Here is a 21,773-nt window from a genome sequence, read left to right as displayed (position 1 = left end):
GCTATACGCAATGTATGAATAATAATGTTCGTGTGCAAAATGTGTACTATATTGGTAAATGCATATTATTATAGAATAGTAAAATAATATCTTTTATTTCTCTCCATTTAACGACCACTCTTTATAACGCCGAAAAATGTTCAGTCCCTTAAGTGTCGTTATATAGAGTTTACACTGTATATAAAAAAGTAGATATTGATTCAAATTATTAATCAACCTTCGCCAATAACCTATGTATCCCTGATAAAATGTATCACTGGCACAACTATTTAATCATTATCTGTGTTAGGGACACCTACCGTATATTTATTGTGGCCTTTTCGACGAAAGTCAAGTGGTGCTTGTCACGATTGAATATTTCACAAAGCTGAACATTTCAAAACATCTCTTTTATTCGTCAAAAGACAGGTATACCTTTCAATTGGCGTTCGAAAAGGGCCGACAATAATCGTTGCACTTGTTCAGATAATCGTTTTCGTCATAGGGGATTTTGTATCCCTGTCAATCGGTCGGTTGCTCGACTCTATATTATATTATTATAGCTAATCGAACCTTTTTGGCTCCATTAACGAGTGCTTTTCAATATAACTACCTGTTAGCACCTGATCGTTTCTAAACTACCTGGATATTTGTGGGTATTTACAAAAGCGGGCCGAATGTGCAGTAGCGTTGGCCCTTAACAACAGATACGTATATTTCCGAATTATTAGGGTGAGTTTTTGACACGAGATTGAAGACTTGTTAGTACAACCACTTTGTTTCTTTATTTACAAACAAGTTCAAATGTTATATAGTCTTTGTACGTCTAATTTCCTATTACATGTAGGCACAGAGAAAAATTTTGCCTAAATTTATCGAATGGGTTTGTTTTTAAGGTTCACATACCACAAAGGGGCATGACACCATGACAACTCTAACTTCTTTGGTGTTGTCTCATCCTACAATAATCTGCCAGATGATTTTTTTTATTGTTACCTACTTAATTTTCTTTTTTACGAAAATTTCTTTATATTTCTCTGGAGATTATTATAGCAAGAAAAAAATATTTAAACAAAAAAAACCATTTGGCGCAAAAAGAGAGCTGCTTTTTTCATTATTTACATGTATATAGGTATGTATGTGCCTGCAGTAAATAATATGTTCCCTAGACGAAAATTTTCAGTCTCTCTCCAGTTTCTCAGTCTTTCAAAGTCTCTGAGAGCGTCTCTCACAGTCTCTCGGTTATTGCCTAGATGTTTTTGTGGATCTCTCACAGTCTCTGTATGAGAGACTCGAACAATAAATTTGTCAATTCGGAGATTCGAGTCTCTCACAGAGAGACTGAATGAATAAAACTGAAAAATTGAGAGACTCGAGTCTCTCGTAGAAAGACTAGGATCTCTGAAATGTGTTGAACTTAAAAAATTTTAACCATCACGTCTATCGAAACACCACTTATTGAGAGATTCGAGTCTCTCGTTCAGGGATTCGAGTCTCTCGTTCAGAGACAGGATACGAAATGAAGAACTCTCTATGAGCGACTCGAGTCTCTCGTTCAGAGACGCTAAACAGTTTTTTTGACAGTCTCTCTCTCAGCGACACCAGAGAGACTCGATGAGAGACGGAGACTCGAGTCTCGCTTTCAGAGAGACTGAGAAATTTTATCTCGGGTTCTCAATTGGCGTTTTTTATTTTTGTAGACTCAACGATAGTAACGTGTGCTCTTTGCGGTTAGTAACTTCATCCCTTATGGTTATAACCACCGGAACGAAATCAACACGTGTTTATTAGTATAAAATTTATCTTATAAGGTCGCATAAGAGCGACATCAAAGTGGTTACTCTATTGTAAATAGGTACATACTGTAAAATTATTATTATTGAAAGATTGCATATACGTCAGCGACATAGTAACTCAGTACAATCAATCAAAAAGGTAACGACTGAAGTTAGCAACGCAACATTGAACTCACTTAAAATGTAGAAAATACGAAATATTTTATGCACCCGAGAATGTTGTGACTATATAGCTAACTGAAATTATTTGCTATTGCGTTTATTTATTAGACAAAAAATATTTAAAATTTATTAGGTAACTTCTGCAGACCTTAATTCGCTTTTTCGAGAATGGCTTGCTATTTAACTTTAAAATGAGTCGTTTTACAATTCACGGAAAGCAGTGTACAAAAGAAATAATGTTAAATGTCCGGGGTATATGGATTAAGGGTGTCCGCAATAGTGTATGGATTGGGAAGGTCGTAGTTAATATCCGAAATATCCATAACTTTTTATTTTAAATTGTAACCGTCACATCCTAACCAACGCAAAAATTTAAGAAGAAGTTTCACAGTAGATATTCTTCTACCGACAATGACACCGACTATACGTAATAAAGAAAGAAACCTCTCAAAGCGCACACACCACACAATTTATATTTATTTTCTTGATGCGTGCCTTCTGTTAAGACGGTCAAATGTGGTTGTATTATGAATTAAAAAACAGAAGCAAGTGTGAAGTAAGCTGGATCCGTTTACGATAGAGCACTTGACGGTTTTCATTGAAAATATGACACGAGACAGGACACAGGATGCTTGCAAATAAAAATAGGTATCAACAAAGAAAAAAAGACGGAACTGTTAACTCATGTTTCAATTATGAATCTGTTAATTCATTTTATACGCTAAGCAATACACAAAAGTGGGACGAAATTAATTAAATTTAAAACAAAAGTGGGACGAAATTAATTAAATTTAAAATTTGGAATGAGTAAAAGCAAATAATAGTTTCAATTTACTGATTTTCGATATCTAGGAAGTTAGATAGTTCAGGATGGAAGGAGTAGTAGAGATATCTAAGAAAGGATAGCACAGGGTCAAGGTACCTTTAACAAAAAGAAGTGTTAAAGGTGTATATATGGAGCACAGCTTTGTACTGGTGCGAAACATGGACAAAAAACTTCGAAGCGTTCGAAATTTCGCACCCGTACAGCGCCGCGCTCTGAACATACATGTAACAATATTTTTAGAATTTCTAAATTAATGGTTCACGAGCATAGAAGTGACTTCTTTTACTACTCGTTCCGTCCTGACTTATCTGACTTCCTAGACACCTAAAATCTCTAACTCCTCCTTGCTAGATGCTAATACTACTATATCATCTGCAAATCTAAGCATACTAATCTTTTGCCCCTCTATATCTATCCCTAAAGTTGTACTGTCCTAAGCATTAATACTTACAAAAAAAGTAAAAGTTCAACATGACACTTACCTGAATCATTGGAGATGCTTTTCCGATGAGTTGAATGGTCTATCGCCTCCGACTAACTGAAAAATACAAAAATAAAACCATTAGCAAAAATGAAAACATCAAGGGAAATATAAAACATTAAATATCCCGAAAGAATATTTGAATCGAGTCATGTATCAACAAAAGTTCAGGTAGCAAAGTAAATCAAAAACAAATTTGATCAACAGAGTAGGTAGATATTCTTCATCAGATTACCTCAAGTTAATGAGTAAAAATTTGTAGCTGCTGTCGAGAAATTGAGTTGATTTCACATTCATGGTTGATAACTATTAAAATATTAATCGCTACTAAATATAAGAACTTTCTTAGACTAGCGACTAAACCGTTCAATTAAAAAGCATTCGATATCTAGGAAGTTCTCGTTTAATTTTGAGTTAAAAGTCGCATATTTTGACGTAATCAAGTTGGAACTAAACAATTGGAAAGGAGTAGGAGGGTTTAAATGTCTATATTCAAATGTATAGTTGATTGCATATACATACATTCTATTGGCATATAAACAATAAAATTAAAACGTTTAAAGCGTGGTTTATAAAACTAATGAAAATGTCGTTAAAATTAAAATATAAGTACTATGTACCATCGATAACGATGCCCACTATCTAAATTTAGACGAAAATAGGTTTATTTAATAAATAAATTGATTTTTATAACTTAGGCAACGTTGGTTTTACAGGGGGCACTACCAAAACATTACCCCGAGGCCGCCAAAAAGTATTTAGACCAGCGTTGAGGTCCCTATTTGTTATTTTTTAATAAAATATAGGTACGCTAGCTATTGTGTATTACGTGGCGTGTTAATTTCGTCCAGGAGCGTATTAAGCATTTAAAACAGATTCTGTAATAATAACAGGGCGTGTAATGGATGTAGGAAATCGCGTCCGCTTTGACGGAATGTAAATTTTTTGTGACATTCATCAGCCCCTCGCACGCTATTGTTATACTTTTAGTAGGAGTTTCTCACGGTTGGCACTACAACAACGCTTAAAGGGTTATTATATGTGAGAGTGCATAATGAGCGCGTCTCTCCGACTCTTTTAATCGTATGCAAGGGCATGCATACATTAGAAAGGAAGACAGTAGGCGAACCCTTCGGCGTAATAATAATATGTAAGAAGAATCGAAAAACTTAATGGATTTTTTTTTTATAAAGCAAATACCAGAGCGACGGAACCGGCTACGGACGGGACGGGTTACATGGGTAGGTGCACTGTGTACATGGAACATATGTGTATGTGAAAATGTGCATCGATAAGCTGTGAGCAGGGAGGAATTAACGGACGTTGGGTACAAAAGGTGCAAGGACTGTCAAAGTGTCGAGTTTCAGCGTTTTTTTCAGGAAAACAAAAAATTAAGTGTTATGCAGAACCATGCAGAAGGGGTGCCCAGTGGATCAAATTATTTACCAATAGTTGAAAAAATATTCTAACAAATACAGGATGATCCCCTGAATTTTCTCATGCCTCCTCTCTTCACTATTCTTGAAATCCATAAGGCGTTTGTAAGAGATTATTAGCTTCTTTATAATCTGACTAGGCAATTAGGAAGGCAGTAACATTGGACATAGGTTAGGTTAGGCTGTCGTGACTGTTTGGTTCCATGCATGGCCGCTAACTACACATACGTATTGTGCCTAACTTTGAATTGCTCTGTTCTATCAAATAGCCACAAATATCCCATTAAAAGTTTTTCGAAATGTAAAACATAAGAACCAGTTTGTTCAAATTTTATTGCTTTTTTACCTGTCATGAACGACTACATAGGGGGTTCGTCAATTTTTTTCGGGCCTTTCTTTTGGTTCGCGAGGAAAAAAGGTTGGGAAACACTGCTCTAGGGCAAGGAAGGGGCATGTAACGCCTTGCTTCATTTGCGTATCATTAGGAATGTCGCATGTGACCCCCGCAGGGAAAAATTATTGCTACTCCATTGAAAATTTTTGGAAAAATGGAAAATTATTGATGAAAAATATAATGAGAAATATATTTTACCAATGAGAAACTGAAACACTTTTGCATATGTAACAACGGTATAACATATACTATTTCTTCACTTTCGTCACTAACATTAAGATAAACTATCTTTTTAGCAACATGTGTGATTTTACAGGTAGTAATATTTTCATTGTTTGAAGAAATTATAGGTACATTTCTAAATATTAAGCATCGCATGGATACGTATAAAGGGATTTTCTTTTTCGTAGTAGTTTTCCACAATTTTCAATACAATTTATATCTCCATTTGGAGAAATATACACATATATCACATATTTGTAAAATTTGTTTGCCCTTAAGTAAGATTGTGTTATTGGGCTGTTTTGTAGTCAATAATACTTTAAATTGCGGGGGGTCCTGAACGAGGCCCATCAGAGGTGCTCACACGACCCTTTTTAAACTCGGAAACCCACTGCTTAACGGTTGAATATGACGGGGAGGATGTCCCCAGTGTTGAGTCCATCTCTTTTTTAATTTCCTTCGGCGTTAACCCCTTCAAATAAAAGTATTTGATGACAGCACGATTTTCCTGCTTTTCCATTTTTACGAAAACCACAGAGGCGTCTTGTTCAGCGTGCTGTCAAACCTACACTAGCAAGGAGATCGGGCTGAAACTATAGCTACAAGCTATCCAAGGATGGTACTATAGAATGTCACCTCAAGGTAGGCCTAGTGGCGTCATCTCTTGGTTAGGCCGGAAACTTATCAATCCACCCTCGTATATCTTTCCTTTACAGATTACGTCAATGAGAAAACAGTTGCAGTTGCTGACACACCCTCGCCCCACAGCAGCAACAATTATGAAATACAGAGACAATTTAAATTTTTTCGATATTTTTTACTTCTTTCAATCACTTTATAATTGTACTATTTTCTTCGCTCAGAGGAAGGGTAAGTCTTCGAGTTTTCATAACTCTCACAATTATTGACACTGTTTTCTTTAAAGCTCGCATGTGTGAGAAAATTTTAACATTTAAGTAATTCGGTAAATAGAAAAGTGTTTAGATTTAAAAAAAAAAACGTAAGTATCAGATTAAATAAGTAAGACCAAGACTTAATACGAATACGACCAATACCAAGATCGAGACTATATCAGTAAGGCCAATACCAAGACTAGAAGTATTTGAGCATGTGCAAGATCAAGACTAACAGGTACTAAGATTGGGACAGCCTTGGCCTTGGTCTTGCTCAAATACTTCTAGTCTTGGTATTGCTCTTACTGATATAGTCTCGACCTTGACCCTAATCTTGCTGATATAGTCTCGATCTTGGTCTTTATCTTTCGTGTTAAGTCTTAATCTTATTTATTTAATCTGATATTTACGTAATAAGTAAGCCCAAGTCTTAACATGAAAAAACGAGACCAAGACCGAGTGTAAATCAATAAAATCAGGACCAAGATCGAGACTATATCAGCAAGATCAGGGCCAAGGTCGAGACTATATCAGTAAGACCAATACCAAGACTAGAAGTATTTGAGCAAGACCAAGGCCAAGTCTGTCCCAATCTTGGTACCTGTTGGCATTGATCTTAGGCATGCTTAAATACTTCTAGTCTTGGTATTGGTCTTACTGATATAATCTCGATCTTGGTCCTAATCTTGCTGATATAGACCCGAACTTGGTCTTTGTCTTTCGCGTTAAGTCTTGGTCTTACTTATTTAACAAGACCAAGGCCAAGACTGGGAGAGTATTGGTCTTGGTCTTGGTCTCACTTTGCTCATCACTACCCCTCCTACTAAACACATAGTTTTATTAATGAGCAAAAGATAATTTGAAATCCATAGGTATGTTAGTTCCACTGATAACGTAGGAAACGTTACGATGCCTTCACAAAAAACTTGATGGTCCTGTCTCGCCCTCCTCTAATGAAATTAAAATCGTTGATGATATTTAATTAGATTTTAACTCGCTGGTTCAAAACTTATCGTAGGTATCTACGACAAGTTAAGCTAATGTGTATCATACGTCGGGGCTAATTTCAGTTTCCTGTTACAATTCGTCGAGCGTCGAGACAAATTTGCCCAATGAACCCTTAATGATAGCGTTGGAGAAAATTAAGTGGCTCACGCAAGATGCTTCCCTATAATCATTGCCGTATTACTTAATACGTAGTTATGAACAGAAGGGTAGAAATGTCAACATGGAATTCTCGGTTCGAGAAATCGTCGTCATTTGCCGCACCCCGTCGTCATTCCGCCATTAACGACGCGTTGTAAAATAATAAAAACACGAAATAAAATACATAATGGCATAGCCCATTTATTAGAAAAAAGATGTATTTAAGTCCTCGTAGAAAATAGCCTGTCATTAAACCCACGGAGATTACAGTTATGTCTTTTGAAAGAAAATACGGATTTAGAGTGCTCTACGCATTAAAAGTAATATATTTTTGGTCTCCATCTCGATATATGAAGCCCTTGTTTGGCATCTTTTTAAAAAATTTTCAGCCATAAGCTCAAATGTAGAAGAAGTCTACCATAAGATAACTTCTATATAAATGTTATGTTAGGTCATCATAATCATAGGTCATCAGTCCAAATACTGCTTGGAAACGAACCTCAACTCCTTTCTATCCTGAGTCAATTTTCGCATTTTTCGAATGCTAGAACGTCCCATTAACCATTTGGTAACAGTAATTTAATCTTAGGTCTCCCTCCAACTGCTTCTAATACGTCTCTAATTAGCCCTTCATGTCTCAAAAGGTCACACCATCATATCCCTTCTTCTCTTTATCTCTATCTCTTTCTCTATCCATCATCATTTCTTCATCCCCCTATAACACCATATCTCAAACGCCTCCTTCTCTTTTCCGCCTCCCCGATCAACCCCGTTAGATATATCTTGAAACTATCGGAAATTCCGTAAAAGAGAATGTTTCCGATAGATCGGAAGTTCTTACACATTAATGGCTTCTTGTTTATGACTAGTGCAAACAGTTTTAGCATTAGAGGAAGGCCTCATATTCAATCATTAATAGTATTATAAATTTTTAATATATTGAGTAACAGACAACAGAAAATAATTTTCTGGAGCATTCTGCAAATGATTTTATCTCTTCATTTTCTTTCGAGTTTATATCTGGACGAACTTAATGATCCCACGCACGCCATTTGAACGATCTTTTCTGCAAGAAGGTTGATCCAAAATAACACCATAAATTTAAAAATTTGACCAGAGAAGCAGTGGTCTTCAAGTTTAAATAATGAATTGGATTATAATGTTATAAGTAAACTTTTGTCCCTAACATTTATCATTTCACCAAGAAATAAATAATAGTCCCAGTGTAAATTTTACAATTTTGTTTGTTTGCTACCATTTCACGCCCTAACTGCTCAGCCGAGCATCATAAAATTTTGTACACATAATGTCTGTGGTTTAGAAAAGGGCATAGAGTACCTTTTATCCAGAAAAAGAATACTGCTCCCGAAAGATAGAAAAATTAGTTTTATATGGTCCTCGATGATATTTGACAAGTATTTAGGGCATCGACGCTAGTGAATCCGCGAGTAAAACCTAATTATGTACTCTATAATTAAACAATAACTACCGACTACACGTAAATTAACGTTGTACGGAACCCTCGGTGCGCCAATGTGGTTCACACTTGACCGGTGTTGTTTTTAATGTGTTTGCGGTTCCTATAGTGCTTTGGTCGTTTAGCTATTTAGTAGATAATTGTTGTTTCGAAACGTGGACGTCCATCGTCCGAATTTCGCCGTGCAATTAGGGTTATGTGGTTCAAACAAAGACGATGTTGCCTGCTCAAACTGTGTAATTATATTGGCGCGATGCGTTTAACGCAACGGGCAACATTTGGCCTGTAATAATGTTTCGGATGCAGATGTGGCGTCCTCGTTACAGGTATTTATAAGTACTGCCAACTTAATAATGGAAAATGCACGTCGACGACTTAATGCCTTAATGATAGGTTCGAGCCGGGTTTGTACGGAACGCTGTAACCTGGTAACGATGTTGTCAAATAGTTTTTCCTAATGGTAATGATATGGTTAAATATAATGGGAGCCATTCCGACAACGATGTCATTAAAATTTAAATTGTTTTGAGGCTGGAACATTAATGTAATTTAATAATAAATAACTTATTTTTCTTTTATGGAAGGTTTGATACTTTACTGTTAAATATTCAACGAGTTAAAAATAACGTGGATTAAAAAGGTTAGAAATGGGGAGGTATTAGAGGGTATGGAAGTCAATTAGAAGCAGGCGAGAAAGGTTGATGGAATAGCTTAGCACGAAACCCGTTTTAACTCACCCTTTTTTGGAGGAACCTCATCTCGACAAAAAGTGAACTGATAATAGTTTTATGAGTTTTAAGACCCCTATAAGTTGATACAAACCGAAACAGGAACCGTGATAACCTTCTCAACGACTGTAGGGTGTTCATCTTTAAATTCGATCCTAAGGTTATTCAAATTTGAATCAGCTGATTCGGATTTTTGTTTTAAAGAGTTCATTTAATATCGATCAAGATGATACTCCGACAATGTTATCATTGATGGTTTATTAAAATAAAAAAAAATACGACGTGTAATTATACAACACGCTACTGGAGTGAAACTTCTTCAAACACACAAACATACCGGGATAGGGGTTAAGGAATTGGTTTAACGGTATTAGTTGTACACTATCGATTTAAATTTTACGCTATACATGCCGAAGTTGCCTGTAACGAACGTTGCATTGAAGCGCGCTCACGGCTCAAGCGATCCACACTACGAACTCGACTACGTTGCATGATTTCGTTACATAGTACAGGCCGGACGAAGGAAGCTGGCGAACGGTCGCGCAGGTACTTGTCCATTTATGACCTATTTGGGTAAGTCACTCGGAACCGATACACAAATAACCTTTCAGATATTTATTTTAAATATTTAATCTACGCCACTGATAGGAATACTAAAGAAAGAGGGCTGCAATCATTATACCTAAAACTACCTACTTTTGCCACCGCGCATCCACGCCATTTTAAAATTTCCACCAACTTTCAGCGTAAGGCCTGTAACGCATGAAACGAACTTACCCTACCGTGCATAAAAAAAGTTTCACTTCAAAAAGAACTTTTTGAAACTCATTCCCATCAGTTACTAATGCTGGTGGGCAGACAGTCCCTCCGGACTACACCGGAAAGAAGTTAGTGCGGAAGGCCCTCTTCAGCCTGCTTTCAGGAGTCGTGGGAATGGGTGGGTGGTGGTTCGGTGAGAAACATGAACACAGAAAAGAATGAAAAATTATCTGAGGAATAATACTGCCCCAGCATTTATCTAAGTGATCCAAGGAAACCACAGATAAACTTGGACCAAGGCAGACGGACACGGAATTGAACCGGTGTCTTCGCGAACGCTACGAAATGGTCTAAACCTCTAAGCCATTCCGCTCGGTGATGTTTAAGTCTGAATTGCGAATGAACTCTGTACTCAGCAGCTGTCCTGTAACTCCTTTGGAAAATATTCTTTCAAGGATTCTTTATGGTTAAGTAGATGTTCATTTATGATTTTATCTATATGATATTTCTTGCAATTTATTTTATTCGAGAAATTTGTTTAAAGGAGAAAATTCGTAACTTTATTGTTCAATCCATTCAATCCTGAGGCGAAATTAGTTTTCTATACTTAGAGATAGATAGATATATATTGTCTTTCACTTTCAAACATAAAGAGATCCTGCCGTAGGTATTTAATTTTTGTTTCTATTAGTAATAATAGAGAAATATAAACAGTTACTACGTCACGATACTGTTGGTGTTAGCGTTATTATAAAATATCCTGTAAATCTAGGTGTGTTGGCTCCCATTCTAGAGTATTACAGGTGCCGTCCCTGTTTCCGCGCCTTGACGTATTAATAATTATCAGAACCAAATGATGGATAATGCAATTAGGTATCGTTTACGAAACAAGAATAAGTGTATATAATGAAAGAACGCCTCGCGTTCCAACCTCTATTAAAGGCAATTAATTATTAGCATATATTAAAACGTTGCCTTCCTTCGATGGTTCGGTACGTCAACTTTGTATACTTTAACAAATTATCTTGAGATAGTTATTTCGAAATTATACGATAAACGTCTGGAAAAATATTGTCTAATTACTCTAACCAAATTACCTTCCGGTAAAATTATACCAGCGCTTCGATCTATGCATAATAAATAACGATATTTTTTACACATTTTTTATTATACGCATATATCTGAAATTATGGTTAAATGTTTATGCAAGGTTGAAATAAAATAAGCAAAATACTTATTACAAAGCAAATGGAAAGAACGAAAGTGTAGGGTGTAGGGTAATCAGTAAGAATGGGATGCTAGAGATTATGAATTTTCTTTGGTGGACGTGCTACATAGTATGTATCCAGTGGCATAAGGTTAGTACCTATATCTAAATTATTTATTTAAAAGTGCAAAAACATCTGCATACCTAGGGGATCCGTAGGTCAATTGGTGACCGTTTAGATAACGGAATCAAAAAATAATAATCACGGGGGTTAAATTCAAAATCGCGAAGAAGCAAATAATGCAGGGTAGTGAGGCGGCTTGCCGTTCTAATATGATATTAAAGTACTCATATCACAAAATTCGTTCATAATATGACAGTTGTTAACCAAATGCTTATTTATTGTCAGGGCCTTTTGTATTTCTAATAAATTCTATTGTTTGAGTTTGTATCAGTTTTAAATTAATTATGTTATAATGCAACAATTAGTAAGTACATTTAATTTGGTAAATGTCATACACAATAATTCCTTTTTTATTAATGCATTAGTATGTTTACTACGAATTATTAATATTTGTTTAATTTGTTGATAAAATTAAAAAGGTTAGAAATGGGGAGGTATTAGAGGGTATGGAAGTCAATTAGAAGCAGGCGAGAAAGGTTGATGGAATAGCTTAGCACGAAACCCGTTTTAACTCACCCTTTTTTGGAGGAACCTCATCTCGACAAAAAGTGAACTGATAATAGTTTTATGAGTTTTAAGACCCCTATAAGTTGATACAAACCGAAACAGGAACCGTGATAACCTTCTCAACGACTGTAGGGTGTTCATCTTTAAATTCGATCCTAAGGTTATTCAAATTTGAATCAGCTGATTCGGATTTTTGTTTTAAAGAGTTCATTTAATATCGATCAAGATGATACTCCGACAATGTTATCATTGATGGTTTATTAAAATAAAAAAAAATACGACGTGTAATTATACAACACGCTACTGGAGTGAAACTTCTTCAAACACACAAACATACCGGGATAGGGGTTAAGGAATTGGTTTAACGGTATTAGTTGTACACTATCGATTTAAATTTTACGNAATGCATTAGTATGTTTACTACGAATTATTAATATTTGTTTAATTTGTTGATAAAACTATAATTTTTTTTTTCTAAACAAATCGCGATAAAATGTAGAAGTTTTAACAAAATTTTTTTCCTTGGTGATACTTGGCATACTTCGAAAATATATCCAGGGAAAAGATTATCCCACAAAAATAGATGCGAATGCCACCTAGTAAAGAACGACCGGAAGTATGTTTGCATCTCACCCCTGAGACATGCGAATCGATATCTACCCTTAGAGGCCATAGCTGGGAGCGTGTATGTGCCCAAAGCGTCACCAGGCGTCCTACTGCGTGACATCTAATGTCCTCAAAATTATCCATTAGCTTCTTTCGATAATAATCTTATGCACAATGAATATTTTTTTATGAACTCTGAACCCTCACCCTACTTTAATTAGCTGTAAAAGGGAAGCATTCAACAAAATATTTTTGATTAAGTAATTTGAAATAGTTTGTAAGAAATTAAGTCATAAAGGAATTATTAAGTAATTTTCATTCAATGAACGTAATTCGAAATGCAATAAGCGATTTTGTTATTAATAATATATATTTGCATATATTCTTTTCTATGTAATTTGTAATGTTACTTTTAAAAAACTAAGTTCTATTTTAAAACGTTGCATTTGTTTTCGTTATTATTATTACCTATGGAATTACAAAAATTAAAACCTTTCTCCATTCAATTGAAATTTTACTATTTACGATCACTAACATGAAAACAGTAATTTCTAATCATAATTTCTTATTCATGATGTACTTCTTAGGGGCTTCCGTAGTACGTAACCCTCGGTGTGTCTTAGTCAGAATTGTTCGTATTTTAGTATTCAAAATTTGTAATGTAATTTCATTTAAATATTCAAATCATCCAATATATGAATATTTCTATAATTCAAGTAATTGAAAAATCGAATATTCAATAAATCAAATATTTGAATACCGGAATACTCAATGAAATACTTGAATATCTGAAATATTGATGTACTTATGATGAGAAGAACACAAGAACAAACAATATTTGGATATTTGTGTATTTGAATATTGCATCATAATCGCCACAGAGTCATGTAATGTTTGCATATTTGAATATCTGAACTTAAATATTTTTTCTTCAAATTATTTGAATTATGTATAGATATTCGAATATTTGAATATTACAGTAGTTCGAATACAATCCCAAATTCTATAGTTCGATTTGTACTTGTATTTGACCAAATTTCAATATAATTACACGCATCTACAAGTCTCAAACAATGAATGTACAATTTATTTTAAATTAAAAATGAAAAGGATCTAAAATTACCAAGTGTACGTACATTTAATACTTATACCCCTTATAATTACAACACTGTTGATTCTTCATAATAATTTATAATCAACAAAAGAAAATACTAATTACATTTTATACTCATTGTAAAGGGAGGGTGACCGTTAGCCACATGGTGAAGAGAACAAGATGCTAGCTATTTATTAAAACAACCGAGTACTTTTCAAACTGTCCACGCACAGCTGCGTGCGTTTTAAATACATACATACATACACCGAACATCGTTTTTTCTTCTACTTCTTCGACCTTTCCAATTGCTGCAGGACATGTGGGAAATGTCCACAGGCACCGCGACCCCACTAAACCTGGTGGCGACAAAGATTTTTGTTTTTTTTTTTGCCCTGTTCAACTGAGGAAGCAGCTTACAAAACGGAATGCTCACTGTTTGAATAGACTTTAGTTTTATACCCGTATGCAAATAGGGTTGTAGGTTCCATAGGTAGTTATACTTAATGTATGTTTATGATCAGATGGTGGGTACCCAGAGAACGGTGAACCACTGGTACCTGCATCGTTACAGCGGGCAGTTGCCCAATGGAAGGGTTAAATGCGAGCAGTAAGTATAATAAAAAATCTCTAAAATCTGAACTAACAGATATTAGGTACCATTTAAAATAGTTTTTGTACGGTTTTCCTTCATAAAAGGATATAGCATTACCCGAGATAAAAATGTTCACTCTCTCAGAGTCTCTGAAAGCAAGACTCGAGTCTCCGTCTCTCATCGAGTCTCTCTGGTGTCGCTGAGAGAGACTGTCACAAAAACTGTTTAGCGTTTCTGAACGAGAGACTCGAATCTCTGAACGAGAGACTCGAATCTCTCAATAAGTGGTGTCCGGATAGACATATTTAAAATTTTCTAAGTTCAACATATTTAAGAGATCCCAGTCTTTCTAGAGACTCGAGTCTCTCAATTCTTTTAGTTTTATTCATTCAGTCTCTCTGTAAGAGACTCGAACCTCTGAATTATCAATTTTATCGTTCGAGTCTCTCATACAGAGACTGTGAGAGATCCATAAAAACACCTAGGCAATAATTGAGAGACTGTGAAAGACGCTCTCAGGGACGCTGAAAGACTCTGAGAGACTGAAAAGTTTTGTCTACGGTAAGCATAATATGTCCAGAACACATACATTTCATTTAGCTATTGTTTAATTAAATGACCTAAATTATACGTAACTTAATAATACTTATATATCTGCTTTAATGTTAAATGAAATATTTAAAATATCTTCAAACTTGAGTGGTTTGTGTCATTTAATTCTTTAATATTTAACATAATTTATTTATATAGTCTTCTTAAAATTAAAAAACAATGCGATTATTTATGAGAGTCGAATTCCCACTTTTGTGTTACAGATCAAAAACGTGTAAATGGTAGCTGGTACGTATATTTGTTTAGTTTTTAAACGTAAGTGAACCATTATCATTACACATTAGTAGTGAAAACCAATTTTCATTAAAAACGCGACGCACTTTTGCGATTTGATACTAAGTCTAGGTAATATGGGCGGTTTCGAAATCAATTTTGGATATTGTTTAAAGTATTTAAATAAATGCTTAAAAATAACTTTTTGGCTGGAACAATTTTTTTATATTATTTGGCTTNTGCAAATTAGTTCCGGTTCTCAAAGGTGCTAACGTTCGCGGGGGGAAACAATGCCCTTATTGTATTATTTTATGCGAAATGCAAACCTGGCACGTAAGCCCGATACCTGAATATGCAAATTGAATTAAGAGAACCGGCTGTCCCGCGGCTGTAATTACACTGTGTGGGTTTTTAGAAGCTAATATATTATATATATTTAGAAACTATATTTAACAAAACGCACCAAAGAAATTTTTCTTTTTTCTACTAAAAGATTTTATATTATATATACGCATTCCCACTGACTACTGCTGTCTTTCTCCCACTCGCACATCTTATATTAGCGCATTGCAGACGATCAGCCAGAAATTTGTAATTCGGAAAATATTAACTTTACAAAAAAGATGTAGACCTTTTTTAACCAAAGAATATAAAAAAAATGTTCATGTCAAAAAAGTGGTCTTTTAGCATTTGTTTAAACAATTGTGATTTAAACAATACCCGACCGAATTACAGACTGGCAACCTATATTGACCGAACAAAACCGAATAAAAAAATTTAATCCGAATATTTTTTTCCACTCTCCCGTCCATATTGCCTGAACCAACAATGTTGCTGCAGATCGCGAGCAAAATCAGACACTTGCTCAGTTGTTACGTATTATGTCGTATTGAAGACACCCGAAACACGGCTTTCCCCACCTGCAATGTGATAGTATAGGCTAAAAGGATCAATAATATGTCTTTGCTCGTTTAGTTCTGCGTCACCCGGCAGTGCGCTTTGTACAACGGGGTGGCTGTCAAACCACGAAAACGTAATAATACTTAAGTTCATTTTTAACTTTCACACAAAAGCGGCGCTTAATTTGCTTTGTTAACAAATTTGAGAAGGTGCAATAATTATTGCTCAGTTGCTCTCATTAGGCCATCATGCCGCCACTGAATTCATTTAATCAAAAACCACCACATTGGTCGGAATCGTAGTTAGAATGTGGCATCCCCGCCTGTAACGGTACCATCCGCCCAAATTTGGACGACTTATAATTTTTACATTACTGTCCATTGATGTTTCTCTCCTAAATTTAATTGAGCCAATTGAATCAAGGTAGCCACAGTCCATTAATTAATTTCTTTCTAATTGCATTACGTCGCGAGCATTTCTAATTGCAATTAGACCGTGTTTCAGCCGGTGGCACCAATTTAATGTGTAAAATAATCATCATTATGAACTAGCGGTTCCATTTCATTCTTGTTTTCTATTCTATCCGTTGATTAAAGACCGGATGATAATTAAATGTGATAATAATGAATATACTTTTGCGATAACACAATTCACTCATTATTCAAATAATCATTAGGTAGATTAGACATATGTACATTTAAGAATCGCATGCATGAATAAGGTTATACAAAAATTGATCATTTTTGTGCATTGAATTGAAAACATTTTACGTCGAGAGAATATATAGTATTTTATACGTTTATATGTGGGTAATTCTACGCATGAAGGAAGAAAATAAAGTGAATAATGGAATGACATTTTTTTTATATCTAAGTTTTGGCAAGTAGTTTTTTTTTTANTATTTTGTGAAGAACAGTTGATATTTGAAGATCTTTACGATAATTTTTTACGAAACTACCTACCAGGATACTGATACATTGACTGAACAAAACAGAATCTCATTCGCAATGTTAACTGAGATAACTGATAAAATCTCTAATTTAATAAAACTTGCATATTATTATATTTATTGTATTTCAATTAATTATTGTGAAGAACAATAACTTGATGGAAATATATATTTCTCGAATTTTAAAGTGTTTTGATCGGTAGAAAATTTGAAGGACAAAATTTAATAGAATATCTTCTGAATAAAATATAAAAAACATTAATAATTACTTACACAGTGAAATAATACTAATACGAGAATCACCAGTGCAGTGTAAAATTGTTTTTACATACTCGGAAACAATACTTATTCAGTTTAGTAGCTTTCACATTCCCGAAGTGACATGCCAGGAGACTGAGAATTTTACATTTTGAATGTAATTTTTGGAAATAAATATGAGTTGAAACAGGGTTATTTTGAGGTTCGTACTAGACACAGTTATGGTTTACAATTTTCATTTGGAAAAAACTAGTTTTTTAAATTCTACAGTGAAATAATACTAATACGAAAATCACTACTGCAGTATAAAATTGTTTTTACATACTCGAAAACAATACTCATTCAGTTTAGTAGCTTTCACTTTCCTGAAGTGACATGCCAGGAGACTGAGAATTTTACATTTTGAATGTAATTTTTTGCAATAAATATGAATTGAAACAGGGTTATTTTGAGGTTCGTACTAGACACAGTTATGGTTTACAATTTCCATTTGGAAAAAACTAATTTTTTTAAATATAAATATACGAAATAAGCTGTGCCGTCTAAAATTCCTTCGTTTGTAGAACTACCCATGTATAGAGGATGAATTTTTTATCTTGAGGGAATCTTCATTAGATATTTAGGAAAAAGAATAAGTTGGCTTGCTACTAATTGGTCAAAAATTGGCGATTTCTAATCTCTCCCTTTTTTGAAAAATTTGTCGAAATAAACTGTACGTTTTCAAGAGCGTCATTATTCGATCGTTGCGTCCATGAAGACGATGCGATGAGAGAAAAAAACGGTTGTGGCCCAAAAGGGCAAAGGCCTATGCGCGGCTACGTCCCGTTCCTTTTCCTGAGAGCAACACATGCAAATTAGTTCCGGTTCTCAAAGGTGCTAACGTTCGCGGGGGGAAACAATGCCCTTATTGTATTATTTTATGCGAAATGCAAACCTGGCACGTAAGCCCGATACCTGAATATGCAAATTGAATTAAGAGAACCGGCTGTCCCGCGGCTGTAATTACACTGTGTAGCCCTGAAATACTTAATAGGAAGAACACGTCTCCTTTTTTCGGAAAATAATAATAATAATAATATTAATGATAATCCATGAATTATTTTTAATAATCCAACGTCATACTACATTTATGGAGAAAGAAAGCAGATGTACTCAGAGGTGTAATCAGACACCAACATAGAATCTGTTATAGTGGAATTCGTTTATTATGACTCCGCCTATATTTACCAATCGCTTAATATGAAGTAATTGCAGTGTTAAGTTTAATTTTCGTGTTAAATTATCTATAGGAAAGTTTGGATATAATGACTCCGTTTAAAATGACATATCGTTTATTATGACTTATTCTCAAGAAATCATATCCAGCTATAGTTACCCAAATTTTAACCATGTCTATCGAGACACCATTTATTGAGAGATTCGAGTCTCTCATTCAGAGATTCGAGTCTCTCGTTCATAGACTGGATACGAAATGAGGATCTCTCTATAAGCTACTCGAGTCTCTCGTTCAGAGGCTGGATACAAAATGAGGATCTCTCTTTGAGCGACTCGAGTCTCTCGTTCAGAGACTGAATACGAAATGAGGATCTCTCTATAAGCTACTCGAGTCTCTCGTTCAGAGGCTGGATACAAAATGAGGATCTCTCTATGAGCGACTCGAGTCTCTCGTTCAGAGACGCTAAACAGTTTTTTGTGACAGTCTCTCTCAACGACACCAGAGAGACTCGATGAGAGACGGAGACTCGAGTCTCGCTTTCAGAGACTCTGAGAGACTGAACATTTTTATCTCGGGGAAGACAACACGCAAAACCAAGACCAAGACCGAGGCTATATCAGCAAGACCAATACCGAATAAGAAACACCAAAACCAATACCAATACTGGGGCATTTTTGGTCTTGATCTCGCTTTGCTTATCACTAAAATTTTTACATAAAAACTCCAAGAAAATGTTAAGCGTTCATTGTATCCAAAAAATTATAATAATTTAACTTAGCAACAACTAACTGCTATATTCATTCATAATTGCCTTAAAAAGTCTTGATCCTCAAGTAATACTTATTTCACCGTTGGATACCCCATTGGCTATAAACATATTTAATGCACAAGCTTTCATGCATGTAAAATACAGAATTGACATTTTTTCTTTTATCTTTCTTCCTCTATTATTACTATATAAGTATCTTTTTCTTGTACACATCGCTATTAGCTCCACCTCGACACGTTGCATCTAAAGGCGTCGCATTTTTTCCCATCACATCGGCCGATTATAATTGTATGCAAAGTAAGGATGGGTAAGCATCCAGGCGTGCATTATATTATATATTACAGGACTAGAATCATTTTAATATATGCATGTATGCATATGAATGTCTGTGTCTGTATAAACAGAAGGGTCGAGGTGTGACGGACAAGATTTGCTCTAGCGCGATCTGACGCGGTCCCATGTCGTGTAGCGTCGCGTCGTTTTAATAAATCGCAACTTTCGAACGCGGCAGTTTGTTTTGTTCTGTTCTGTTTTATTCAGTTCTGTGTTAGATATTACCAAAGAGCAAAATCGTCTTAATTAATGAATGTTAAGTGCCTATAGAAGGTGTTACAAAAACAAGTGTCGAGCTTTGGAGGTTATAATCTAGATGCAATAAACATGGTGAGTTCAGCAGTGCGTTAAGGACAAATAAATTTTTAAGAAAATAGCAATAGTTTACAATACGAAGCCGGTCCTGTGCGTGAATTGGAGATACTAGATGTCTAGCGAATAGACTAGTGTGATAAAAATCCTTAACTCAATAAGAATATTACATTTAGCACTATGTAAATGTAAGAAAACACAAGAAAGAAAAAAATGTAACTTACGTACTAAACATTAGTAAGTTTCCACACCACCATTGAGGTATTACCCAGACGCGTTACCTCTTTTTTGCGGGTGGTTGTAAGTAAACCTACCAAAAAAGTCAAATAAGTCATCAATTTTGTATCACACATTTATTGAAAACAGTTCTTGAAATCGGATATACTAGTTGCAAATTTGCTTCGCACCAACAGTAATTATTATGAAAATTCAAAAAAAAATAGAAAAAATTAGGTGAAACCACCGATACAAACCCATTTGCGACTGAATATCAGTTTCAAGCAAGGCTTTCACTCGCTGCAAATGATAAGGATACAGCAACTGCTCCTTTAAAATTTATTACACTGTCACATGTACTACTTCGGGGATTGTATTCTCTCAAATCGAGCATTTCTTATGGTTCAAACTCGTAAATATGTATATATCACATGATTGTAACTACAACTGTTGTACAGTGACTGGCCTACACTAATGATTGATGTTGTATTGTTGAATTAGTTTATTGAACTGGACATCGATTGCCTTATACAAGGTTTGAACGTTAAAATAATAAATAGCTGCAAGATGTTGACTGTTAACAGAAACTCCCTAAATCACATTTAATCTAATCTTATAAACAAACAAAACATGAACAAAAAAAATCAAAACAAATACTACACTGACGATGGTAATCACCAGCTGATTGAGTGCAGCGTTGCGTGAGCCTTATTTCTTTTGCCAGGGTCGGAATTGAACTTATCTACCTGTACTTTTAACCGTTTAATATTATTTTTCCGTACAAACTGAATCTCATTTACACCCTCCGTATGATAAAATAATACTGATCACTAAAATATTTACCTCTAGCTTCGGTATTTATCCGATAAAATTATATATTTAATTTAGTAATGAGCAGGTAGTAATTATGCATATAAAATAATCTGTTTCTATATCTTAACAATTTTACATAATTCATAATTTTATTCTTCGTTTTTCAACTTTTGAAAGACAATTCCGTAAACTGAAATGTTTTCGTAAACATTAAACGTAACCTACCCCAAAAAAGCAGCTTTAACTTTATACTTATGCAAATGACCAAAATTAGCAATTCGGTCGTGATACAATGGCCGCTTCGAGTCCCGCGCCACGCGTTCATTACCCTACGAATTAATTTCCCACCCCTGTTTTTTCACCTTGACACTGCTTCCCCTAATTCATTTGCTCCACCCCCGACGTTTCTAATTAATTCGGTCACTGGAACGCTCCAAAAATAAACCTCCGGAAACACACAAACGCTCCGCAATAACTGGTTCATTCAAACATTTCCGCAAACAAAAGTTCATTCAGTAACTTTTCACATTTACTATCTCTTTATTTTACACTCAAACATTTCAGTGCAACATTTAATGTAACCTAAAAGTTTGTTACATTTAATCTCTGAAGCTGAATATAATAATCATTGCGGTAGGTATACTGTAATATTGCTAACTGTCAATAATAATAAAACCCACCCTGCTTATGA

The 21,773-nt window shown here is 34.9% G+C and overlaps 1 long non-coding RNA gene across 1 annotated transcript in view; it reads right to left on the bottom strand.

Annotated features, from left to right (window-relative positions):
• The window catches only part of LOC108737520, a 307,184-nt gene that overhangs the window by 134,853 nt on the left and 150,558 nt on the right, over positions 1-21,773 (bottom strand). The window contains exon 4 of the long non-coding RNA XR_003232230.1: positions 3,246-3,301. This is a non-coding gene — a long non-coding RNA (uncharacterized LOC108737520). The remainder of the gene's footprint in view (positions 1-3,245; positions 3,302-21,773) is intronic.

Source organism: Agrilus planipennis, unplaced genomic scaffold (assembly GCF_000699045.2).
Source record: "Agrilus planipennis isolate EAB-ADULT unplaced genomic scaffold, Apla_2.0 scaffold14, whole genome shotgun sequence".
NCBI classification, from domain to species: Eukaryota; Metazoa; Arthropoda; class Insecta; order Coleoptera; family Buprestidae; genus Agrilus; species Agrilus planipennis.
The sequence above is the reverse complement of the archived record's forward strand: the minus strand, read 5'-3'. Positions and strand labels throughout refer to the sequence as shown.